Raw genomic sequence first — 12,280 nt, 5'->3', positions numbered from 1 at the left:
TGACAAATCTCACAGTTCCAAACAGGATTCTATTCTCCCCAAAAGGTTACCTACTCATATGAAGTGATTTGTGTGCCAGTTTGGTGGAACCACCATCATTAGTATGGAAAACATAAACATATGTTTTACAGACTGGAGTCTTTACATTTTAGACATATTGGATGAACTTCAAATAATAATGCCCCCCCCCCCCCCCCCCCCCCAACTGGATATAACATTTATGGAAAGTAGGCTCATTATTTCTGACATTTGTATATGCTCTGATCATGTCTTTAATCAATTTGGAGCTTTTCAGAAACACAAAGAATAAGACAAGCAAAACAAACATCTGAGAACTGTTGTTTGCAGGTGGCTTGAGATAAAACTCAAGTGTGTTGACATGCAAATTGCAACTCAAAACACCCAGCTGGCTTATGGCCAATATTGGTATGTTTGTCATTGACTTTTTTCAGTGTCTGAAAAGTCAATTTACATTTTCCCTCACTTAATTACATCTAAACAGACTTCTGCCAGCTTTCACACTATACAGTATTCAACAATGTTGAATTAATTACACTATCATCATTAGAATTGTCTTATTTGCAGCCTCCACTCAGTGCAGCCTCCACTCAATGGCCAGTTCATTCTTGTAAAAGAGACCCACGTCTCAATGCCTTTACTGGTTAAATGATGATGATAACAATAATAATAATAATAAATAATAATAATAATAATTGTTTTCATACTTCTGGAGAGATTCTCCTGGCTTCATATTCGAATTATGCTGAATTGGCTGCAGGATTAGCTTCCCTGGCATTTAAGCACTTGCCAAGCAAAAATTGAATCTTTCTTCAATCAATCAATAAAAGTATTTATAATGTATGAGCAATCTCACAGACTAAAAAACAGGAACAATTTTCAACAAAAAGGGACAAGACAATAAAAAGACAAAAACAAATGACTTAAATAAATAAACAGTAGTACAGAACAAAAGCCTTCTATAGGAGTAAGAAACCAGGGTAACAGGCATCATCTTGAGACACCCTCAGAGGTTAATATAACAAAAAACAAGTTTCACCCACTGTAGAACATTGAGTATCTTTCCACACACAAACTTCCAAAAAATATATACCTTACTTATAAATAAATAATATAATGAGAAAACCAGACCACATGGAGTTCTCAAAAATCTAACCTGAATACTTTATAGCTTCATTAAAGGGGTCTGTCTGTACATATAGCATATACTTACCAGCAGGTAACACTCTCAAGACATTCTAGCAGCTCAATCATGGCAGGCCACTCAGTAGCATGCCACACGGACCTTCCGTCAGACCACTGGATCCCATGAAGTAATAAGTTAATCTCTCAATACTGTAGGTTTAGACTTTTTCTATCATACATGTAATGTTAACTAACTTCATCTGTAGCATTATACAGGTTTGAACTTGCATTGACTGTTTCATGTCTGTCTCCACTCCTTCCTCTCCACATTGGTTGAACTGCAGCATGATAAGTGAGACTTTTTTAGCTCCCCCAAAACTGTCATATTCATGGCCTATGTCCCAGGACTGGTGGAAAAGGTTAGAACTGAAAAGCACAAAATAAAAATAAAAGCAAACAAAATAGACAGGCAATAAAGCAGCAAATGTTCAGGTTTAGAAGCCTAAAGGCCTAAAGATTATTTTGTTGATGAATAGGCCCAGGCCTACTACACAGGATTCAACTGCATGTTCTGACTGTTGTTGGTGGTATCTTACTGACGGAAACAATCAAATGTCAGTGTGCATTGTTGTCATGACAAAATATCTGTTTCTATTGCCCCAAATCTTTGTAATCTCAGTAAAGTACAAATCTGCTCCTGTCTACCATATGAAGTATGGCTCTAGTATCAATTAATTTGAAAAGAAAACATGTCTTCTGTCCTATTGATTAAAATGTGAACATGGGCTGTAGACAGTTGCCATGCTGCCACCTGGTGAGTGCCATGGTGCTCAGGTTGTATCTTAAAAGCATATCAGTCTATGAGAGGTTGGAGGCTCAAATGTCTCTATAAATAGATCACAATTGATTTATATATCAAGCTTTTCAACTAAACCAGGGTTGGTCTAGAAATGAAAAGCATGTTGCGTAAGGGAGGAACGATTCAACTAGAAGTAGGTAGTTTCTGAAAAAAAAAACTTGATTTGCTGGTGTAACAAAACTCCATACAAAGTGTCAAGACACATGCCTCTGAGTGCATCTATGCACCAAAATCTGTCCCAAGATATTCAGAAAGGGGTGTTTTGGTACAGTTATATGCACTGGTAACAGACAGCAGATTTATGCTGTCTGTAAATATAAGCTGTGTAAGCATTTTAGCCCCCCCTTCGTTTTGTGGCAGGCAAGTGTTCCAGATTTTAAGTGCCTGAGCATTTTACCATTGCAGTTCTTATATCCTACTATTTGCCCCCCATGGGAAAAGTGATGGTGCTGTCAGATATCTCTATCGAATATAAAATTGTAATAATGATTTATCATTGTGTGGTGGAAATGTATTTTTCACCACACACAATTAATAATAATAATTAATAATGAAATTCTCACCATAAAAAAATATGATGTATTATTATTATTACATTTATTATTATCATTATTATTATTATTATTATTATTATTATTATTATTATTATTATTATTATTATTATTATTATTATTATTATTATTATTATTATTATTATTATTATTATACAGCATGTATAAGGACGATTTAAGATGTCTCAGGAAAATCCAATTAATGAAATAATAAATGAATCAATAAATGAAATTGGGAACTATAGTTAAGTGGATTTGATTTCATTCTCTCTCTCTCTCTCTCTCTCTCTCTCTCTCTCTCTCTCTCTCTCTCTCTCTCTCTCTCTCTCTCTCTCCCCCCTCTCTCTCTTTGTGGTGCATGGATTTGTCTTCAACGTGCTCCGGCTGGCATTGGAAGTAGTTCCGGTGGTTTGGGTTTAGCAGGCGGACGGACGGGGTAGCGATCAGACCGGGGATCCTATCCTTGTTGTCGAGCCGAGCGCAGAGAGCGAATAGCGGGTCAAGTCTGCTCATCATGACAGTCAAATGACCACTGGCACCGGTCAATCTGACGCCTGTAGAGCACGGTGCATGCGACCGAGTGACAGCGGCTCAACCTCCCAGTTAAGCTTTGTCTTCGAGGGACATTTATATAGGCTTCTGGAACCGCTGTTTCTGTGAAGAAGGAGGAGAAAAAAAGAAAAAAAGAAAAAAATTGAGCCGGCACATAAACACCTTCCCGGGGTAAGTAAGTATAGTCTTATTGCTGAATGACAGTGGTCAGAGCTCCAGATAAAAAAACACGTCTTTCAGGGAGAGAGAACATTAGGTTAAAAGCTTGGGGTTGAGTTGAGTTAATGACAGGCCATGTCAAATTCCCTGCCTGTCATAGTATATGCATTATATTCAGCGTTTGTAGTGTTGTATTTCCAATATATCTATGACATGTCAACTTCCATGACTTTGTATTCATAGTCGTGTGGGTCACATTCAGTCAGGGGGGCTATATAGCAATATGCTGTTTGATAAAATGATACGTATGAGATGCAAAAATTGAACTCACGAAATATGCGTGTACGAATAGCACACCCGCTAAAAAAAGCACTTTTAAATGTGATTATAAACTGTCGATGTCGTATTAAACAAAACAAAACATAAAAAATGGCCAAAGAGGGAATGTGTCCATCATCAACTGCCTTGTGTCCTCGTTGTTAGCAATGTCATTGTATTCTATTCTATTCTATCAGGTGGAGATGAGGCTACTGTAGCCTACACTATGTAGAATGATGACTCAGTAACAAAGTTTTCTAAAACCATAAGAACAGCTGGATATCCTTCTTGCTCATTTAAAGTAGATTTCAATGACATTCGGGGAAAGGAATTATCTCTTGAATTGATGTGCTATGGGAGATTTACATAATTTACAACATCAAGTACTGCATACATAGGTATGATGTACACTACAGTATTAGCAGCCTACCTGTGTGACTTACTCATGACATCAAGTTTAATCTGAGTTGTGTGTTGTTTTGTGGAATGAATGGTCACTGTTGAAAGGATTGGGTTCAATTTTAAATATAACATTACCTACTTTCAAAAGAGTTTAGCAGAGGCAAAGCTTTGGGTGAACTGTAATCTGACACATTTGCCCTTGAATATACCCTTTTCCTAAATGTCTATTTTCATTTTAAGTTGTTTGTCTTTGAAAGTTGAGGTTGGCAATGGGGCAATCACTGAACAATTAGCACCCAAATATGCTGGGAATAAATTGGGAATGGGATATAGTTGGGTTATGAGTTGCATTGAGTACCCAAATATGGTCTCCTTATAGGGTCAGCTCAGTGGCCTTGTAATTAGAGTGTTCGCTGTGAGATTGGGAAGTCGAGGTTCGATTCCCCGGCCGGGTCATGCCAAAGACTATAACATTGAAACCCAATGCCTCCCTGCTTGGCACTCAGCATCAAGGGTTGGATTGGGGGTAAGTCCCTGTGACATACTAGTGTCATGTCCAGGGGGTGTTGTACTTGTACATCATGGCTGGGAAATGTACTTGGAGATTGGCTCCTGGTCTATGGGCCACATGGCTTAGCAAGGCTGGCTTGCTTACTCTGCGTAAGGACCAACAGCCGTAAGACTTATATCACACACTGAAGAAAACTTATTGTAATACTAAAGGCCTACTGCTCTATAGTACACCTACTGTACTACAGCCTCTATATGATATACTGTACTATGATATGATATAGGTGTGTGTACAGGGATAATTAAAAGGACTATAACAATGTGTCCTCATAGTACTGTGTCATTGGCCAATACAGAACAATTACATTTCCATTGAAACAGAACAATGGGAAGAAGAATGCAGAAAAGGAGAGTGAGGTATGGAGAAGTAAAGAAAGAGAGTGAGAGAAAATGTGGGAGAGAGGACTCTGCTTCTGATTTGGATGCGCCTCTAATTCTTATCAAGATGAGAGCTGTCTGAACAGATTTCTCTCATCATTATTTGCACTGAGATTTACGTGCGCTCTTAAATGGTGTTGATTGAGGCTAATTTGGCTTTTTAATTGCAGAACAGCTGCCACACTCACTGGTGATTGCCATTGTAGATGCTCTCAATAGATCACTCATAGACCCCTAAATGCCTCATTAAAATATGTTATGCAGAATCACATAAACATGCAGAGGAGAAAACCTCGTAATGTGTTCTGATTTCTGTTTTATCATTGGAAAGGTCGTTGTAATTATCGTCAATGTCACCAAAAGTAGTACTAAGAAATGAGTGCAATACTAACTTTTTAAGAGTGGAATTAGCTATTTGTGGGTATAGTGTTTGAATTTCAATGGGTTTCTTTGATAAACAAGAATACCATATGTCAATGTATGAATCAATCATGGTTTTCCTAATTTCATGATGTCTGGCTGCACACATTATTTATTATTTTACAATCTATTGTTTTCCTTTTTGTACGGAATCATTTTGATTACTTTACTATTACAGCGTTCAACCACGTACTTGCATCTCATTGTTTGCCAAGAACTATTTGCCAACTAATTAAAGCACAATGGATTTCACACCGTGGACCTGTCACACATCATGATAAATATATATTAAAAAAGGGTTGCTCCCCAAGACACGCAGGCATCTCCTGCATAAACAACTAATAAAGTGCACTGTTACACCATCCTATATGCATTTCAACTTTCAAGAGGTGTATGTATGGAGGGATGATTATGGTGCATACATCATTGCATCTATGCAAAGTTTATTTTATAGAACATAACTCCAACTTTATTTTAATAACTATGTAAAGATGAATTAAAATAAAGTTACAAAGGCTGATTTTGATAAGTATTTTGAGTCATTCATCCATTCATTTACTGATACTACCTACTCCTACAGTGCTACTGTAGCCTTTTTCCTACAGAACACTTACACTACAGTCATTGGGGGTTAAGGTCAAGCTCTTTGCAAATTGTTGACTTCCTTCAAATCAAATATAAATGTATTTTCTCTAACTAGTATGAAACACCTGGGTGTGAATGTTGCATTGTCCCTGAAAGCTTGATTAAATAGCTTACCTCCAAGTTAAAGTGATCATTACCAGCAACGGTGAATTCTCCCCATTCTGCTTGACACAGTAACTAACGACATAACATCAACTGAAGATATCTGATGAGGCTGTTCCACTATGTACTGTATAGGTTATAGCTGCTATACCCCTGAGGAACTTCCTCCAGCACCAGATAGGGAAGGATATTCATTTGAAGATGCAATAAATTGATATGCGTGCAAAACAGCAGCCTCTCTCTCTCTCTCTCTCTCTCTCTCTCTCTCTCCCTCCCTCCTCCAGCCCCTCCCTCCTCTCCTTCTCTCTCCTTTTTTCGAATGTATCTAATCTTTCCTCTGAGAGTGCTCCCAGGAGCTGTGGTGATTCTATGGCCAATCAAAAACTACAAATAATCAGAATTCAAATTCAGTAATATTAGAAACTCCTTTCATCTTGTCACGCATCAGCTTTGATACATCCATAAAAGCATTTCTCTGATTTGAAAGAGAAAGATGCAAGAGATTAGATTGGGTGATGATCAGTCCTTAATTGCCTATCTTTTGGAAACAACTCAGCCTTGGTGCTTTCATACACTTGCACATGCTAGCAGAGCCAAACCAAAATAAGTTTTAGTCTTATGTACCTGTACACAAGATATAACAATAAAGTACAACCTTGAACCTTGAAGTTGAACCTTGAGTGCAAAGCTTGCTATTGTGAATCTAGTGTAAACCATGTCTTACATGAACAGAGAGTGTAGTTGCCCTCCACTGGTTATGTTTTAATGAGTAACAATTGTAAGCCAATTTGCATGTAAAACAATGTAATTATAAACAACCATCAAAAAGCTGTAATACTTCTAAAAAATGTAAATGACTCCCCATTATAAAGCGCAACAAAACCTAATCCGTGCCTCCAAGCCAGTGCGTCTAGGATTGGGGGACTTATTTCTATTATTAATGCTATTCACAAGCCAAACTTTTAGGTTGGTGCAGTTGGGCGCTTTAATCTATTTTTGTTGTAAATTAATGAATTTTTAAAGAGGAGTAGTCCTTACTGAATAGGGCTGAATGTGGGAATGTAGTTTGAGTCGTGGTGACGCAGTGCTATAGCCCCCCTGTACTGTGCTAAGCATGAGTTCACAAACAGCATCCCAACTCTCTCCTGGGACATTTCGTTGGGGGAGCATGCTGAAATGCTGCACTCCTATGTTTTATTTATGACAAAATATGCCTTTTTAACTTTGCCGTTGTCAGAATCTCGAATTGTGATAGCTTTTTCCTAGTCGGCGGTGGTAAGTCTACTGGGTCGCTAACTCGCTCTACCTTGGCAGATGTTTTCAGGTGTTGTGTTCTGTGAGGGCTTTACTGAGTTAGATATTTATTCTGGCCCTTTAGGGATGCAGTGGAGCCTACTGATTTTTTTTCAAGGTTTCCTTCAATCAGCTTTGCTTTTAGTCCTGAGAAAAACTGTTGGAATCAATAGATTCTATTTCAATTGAGATACCAGTGAAGGTTGTACACTTAAATGAATAAAACAGCCTCTTTCTCTTAAAATGAATATGAACATTCAGGGAATGGGTGTGTGAGTATATCTTCTTATTCCGTCCTTAATTGACTTGGTTGACATGGAAGTTACCACACCTGCTCAGAAGCAACTTACTGCATGTAAATTCTGCGCAGTCAAGGACATATGATTTAAAAATATCTGTTTCCTATTTTTCTCATTCTTTTAGTTTGCCTGACCATGAACAAGGACCACTAACCCAATATTCAAGAATCAAGGTAAAGAAAATAATAAAACTCACTTGAATGATTCTTTAACTATCATCTGCGCTGCTTTAGTTCTCCTCCAAGAATAAGCAGACAGCATCAAATGATAATTACTTAACCCAACACCATTGACAGGCGACCAAGCAGCTGTCATAAGGGTAGCTGATTTGCCTCAATATCTTATAATTGAACCTTTTCACTGGCAAGTTTTCTGGCACTGAAGCAGAAAGTAATTAAGACGTCGGATTTGGCTTTTCGGACCCTTTTTCTCCCTTTGAATGGCCCACACTTTTAGACATGATGGTGCTCAGCACGCCTACAGACTTTCTTTTGACACATTAGCCTTCGACAAGGCAGTCAGTCCTTCCCTCCCAGAACCCCCCCCCAATCTCATTACAAACCTCAGACACTCTGTTCACACACTCTGGGTGGGTATTTTAGTAACAATAATAATAACTCTATTTACTAGAAAGGGGTGCTCCGCAGAGCACATATCTCCACCAGGCTGGGTTGCCTAGCCAGGGCTGTTCAAAGTCATGGGTCACAGCTGTCAGGAGGACCTAAGAAAGCTGCGGGGGAAAATAGTGTTGATGACATACAGTGCTACCTTTTGTGTTTTTGTTTCTATATAGAGTACACCTCTCTACTATAATATAGTCTATGTTGGTCCCCCCCCAAACAATTGCATACATTGTAACACATTTACACAGCATTACTTGGATTAATAACTGTAATATTATTACTGTTTTGGTAAATGTTATAAGTTACACTACTTACTAAAGTAATAATATTACAGTAATATAACATACATTTTTAATGGCCGTGTCTTGCGATTCAGGGGCTGGAGCCAGGCTATTAATATATTACTAAGTAACACTACAAGCTTACAATGTGTCACCTTGCAATGTTTTGTGAACTTGTAGATCTGCCATTTTTTTGCTGAATGTACGACTATTATGTTATGCCCAGAACAGGGATGCTACGGTTCAAGTGGTTAAGTTCTCTTAAGCGCCATTTACACTGAGCACAATAACTATAGCTATAACGATAATTATCTGAGCATCCACACTGATGTACGATACGTTCTGTAAACAGAACAGAAACAGAACTCTGCACAACCCAGCTGTGTCAGAGCCCACACAGAGAGGGGGGAAGAGAGAGAAATCTCTTGAGTGCTGAAAGACGAATGCAATAGTACATTGGTTCTCAAAGTGGGGTACGGGGACCCCCAGGGGTACTTGAGGCGGTTCCAGGGGGTCCCCAGCTAAATGATGGATAGGAACCAAATGGACCCTTATGGTTCTGTAACTCTGAGAGTGTACGAATGGACCCTAACGGGTCCATTTGGTTCCATTTGTACACTCTCAGAGTTAAATTAACATTGATTTTATAATATAAATTCGGGTCCCAGAGGTATAAATGCCATTAAATGGGGGTCCGTAGCCTAATGCATGTCAAACTAGGGGTCCTTGACGTTAAAATGGTTGAGAATCACTGCTAGAAAGCCGTATAAATCTTCTCTTATTGGGGTTCCTGGCTTATCTTTTCAAATGGGGGTCCGCGGGCTAATAAGTGTCAATTTGGGGGTCCTTGACATGAAAAAGTTTGAGAACCACTGCAATAGTATATATGGATAAATCTGACTCTGATTATTAATTATAAGGAGGTGAGACAGTTGTACCCTACCTGAAATAATGACAGTTAACCTACCAGCTAGCTTTAGCTTCATAATAGTCTCCTCATCATCGACATTAATAACAAAACTTACAGAGGGTGAGTGAAAGATTGCATCCCAGATGTCTGATGGATGTCAATGCTTCTGTAATAATAATATCGTGCTGAAAGTGATTCAAACGATATCGTCCACGACCATTAAATGGTTGTATAGTTGACAAAGTGTTTCAGTTTAATCTGTCATCAGGCTTATCATTCATTATATTTGTGCAACATAAACTGCTAAACATTTCGGCAAATATAAAAATATGAAGACAATAAAAAAATTAGTAGCAAGTGCCATTCATTTGAGGATTTTCAGTTGTCCTGTGTGTATTTTATAACACAGAAATATTATGAAACATGAACATTTAAATCAAATGTAATTATTGCAGTATAGTGGTATAATGTTGTAAAATAAAATTCAGAGTGCTCAAGAAGTGACCAGATGTGATCTGCAAGATAAAATACATGTACACACAGACACACATCCACACACATCCAGTGGCCCATCCAAATTCAGCCCAGCCCAGCCCCCCCCCCCTGGCATAAACATAGGGGAGACACAGTAGAATAATCTGTCTTAAAGTCATACCGTAAGGGCAAGGATGGTAAATCAGTGAATGATATCAGCACAGAGATCACAGATATGATGCCTTTAATTTTGTCAGTAAAAAAACAAGATTAAAACGACATTCTTCACTTGAAGACTTACACACATTAAAATTGACCACGAAATTAAGAGACGGTCGACTGTGTTAAATACACATCTAGGACTGTTTATTGGCGTGAATTAGATCAGAAAAATGCTTAGTTTTTTTTGCATTTTGTCATTACTTTCATTTTCCTCTATAATAATATTTTGATGTCGCTTTCTTTTGGTTCTCCCCGCTCCTTCTCCACAAACTCCCAACCTCTCAACCACCGCCACCCATTTCCACCCACTCCTCCTCTCCATTCAAAGTTCTCTATTAAAATGCAGAACTGTAAAGCCTCTCTCAGCCTAAAAGCCTGCTAGCAGCGGGGGGCTGTTAGCTGTTAGCGATGCATTCAGCTGGGTGAGTGCATCACAGCTACAAAGTCTAATGGTTGAATACATTCAATCACACACAACCCCGCTACCCCCCCTCCCAACTCCTTTAAAGGGACAATGTGCCCAAGTTGTGAAAGAAGCTGCGTCCTCAATGCCAGGGAGGAAAGTACCGTATTCACACTCTACGGAGGAGAATGATTTCTATAGTTCATAAAATGCCCAAATCCTTGCTTTTCAATTTTTTCATTTTTATTTTTTTTTGCTCTTCATTTTGGCTAATGCTTGTCATCTCTTCTGGATTTGCCAACTAATAGACACTAATAACTTAAGTTTAAAATCACAAAAGTTTCATCCTCATTAATTCTTTGCCTTGACATTTCACAATTTCTCCTTTTAATGGATTTTAAAGTCCCTGTCCACATGTCCCTGCCTGGTGTGGTTTAAATCCTTCTAAAAATAACATCCCTGTTCAATAAATGTACATGTCATATTTTTCTCCCCCTCAAAACATCCCTAAAGGAGCTTAACACTACCTTTGCCTGTGCTCTATCTTTGACCTAATTTTGTATTCCTTATCCTATGAATATGTATATGTTTGATCCGCCAGAATATGTAAAAGGTGGGTAATCCAGTGACTATCCAGTATCCACAGAGAACATCCAAACAGAAACATAACGGCGCAATGAAAACAAACAATCCAATCACTTCCTCATTGACAGCACCCACGAGGCTGTCGGGTTAGGTGGGAGTGCTCGTTTTGTATCACTAAACATCATCGCATACGTCCTCACTCCTCATTGACCAATGCAGATCGTGCCCCGTCCGATTTGCGTGCCCTGTGTCAAACTTAGATTGAGTGCATGTCTCTGAAGGCCAGATCTTTGTCGTAAAAACTATATTAAAGAAATTAAATTACATTTTGTAAAAGAAAAAAAACGAAAGAAAAAATGTTGGTCCTACAATTACGTGACGTGCCAAAATTAAAAACACATTATCGTACTTTTCAAGTGCAATAGAGGAGGTGGTACACATAAACTGATAAAATGCAAAATTGTGTCCTCTTTTTTTTAACCCATTAGGTTACTAACTATCAATAATTTAGCTAGGGACCCCCTGGAGGTTACAGTATATGCTGCCATAAGACATCAGAACAAAGTTGTTATGGGGCAGGTTATAACTTCAAAATGATTTCATTAAGAAGCTCTTATGGGCAGTGTCACAGTGCAGTTGTGCCCTATCCACCTGTTTCCTAGGCTTTTCACTGTGTTCCACTTCCTGTCTTTTGATCCAATGAAATCCAATGAAACCGGTCAGATGACTAATGATATCCAATGAAATCCGACAGGAAGTGGAAAACACAAGGCCTAGGAAACAGGTGGATAGAAACCAAAGAGGAACATTGCAAGCACACAATCCACACAGTTGCTTCCAATAAGTAACATCAAGCCGGCTTAGAGGTGCCTGTGTGATGCCAGTGTGGTATGTTTCTTTTTTTAAGAGTAATCTTATTTTAATGGTGTATCTATATGAAAAAAACATTAATTGTGTTTGAATTTGTTTTGTAAAACGTGTGTAATTTGGTAGAAGACTCATGGTTAGCTTCAGGTGAGTTCATTGATTCCTAATTGTCCGGGGGTCTTTGAAATGAAAAAGGTTGAGAATCACCGGACTAGGTAGTGGGT

At 38.4% G+C, this 12,280-nt stretch overlaps 1 protein-coding gene across 2 annotated transcripts in view; it reads left to right on the top strand.

The window, feature by feature from the left end:
- The first annotated feature begins 2,987 nt into the window (after window positions 1-2,987).
- The window catches only part of LOC311053723 (forkhead box protein J3-like), a 66,652-nt gene continuing 57,359 nt past the window's right edge, over window positions 2,988-12,280 (top strand). Inside the window, exons 1-2 of one of the 2 annotated variants that reach the window (XM_084069391.1) lie at window positions 2,988-3,276; window positions 7,816-7,864. The gene's annotated coding sequence lies outside the window, so the exon portion shown is untranslated. The remainder of the gene's footprint in view (window positions 3,277-7,815; window positions 7,865-12,280) is intronic. The other variant, XM_084069392.1, reaches the window with a different exon arrangement.

This window comes from Gymnoscopelus microlampas (genome assembly GCF_963454915.1).
Source record: "Gymnoscopelus microlampas genome assembly, chromosome: 10".
NCBI classification, from domain to species: Eukaryota; Metazoa; Chordata; class Actinopteri; order Myctophiformes; family Myctophidae; genus Gymnoscopelus; species Gymnoscopelus microlampas.
This window is presented reverse-complemented; position numbering and strand designations above follow the sequence as displayed.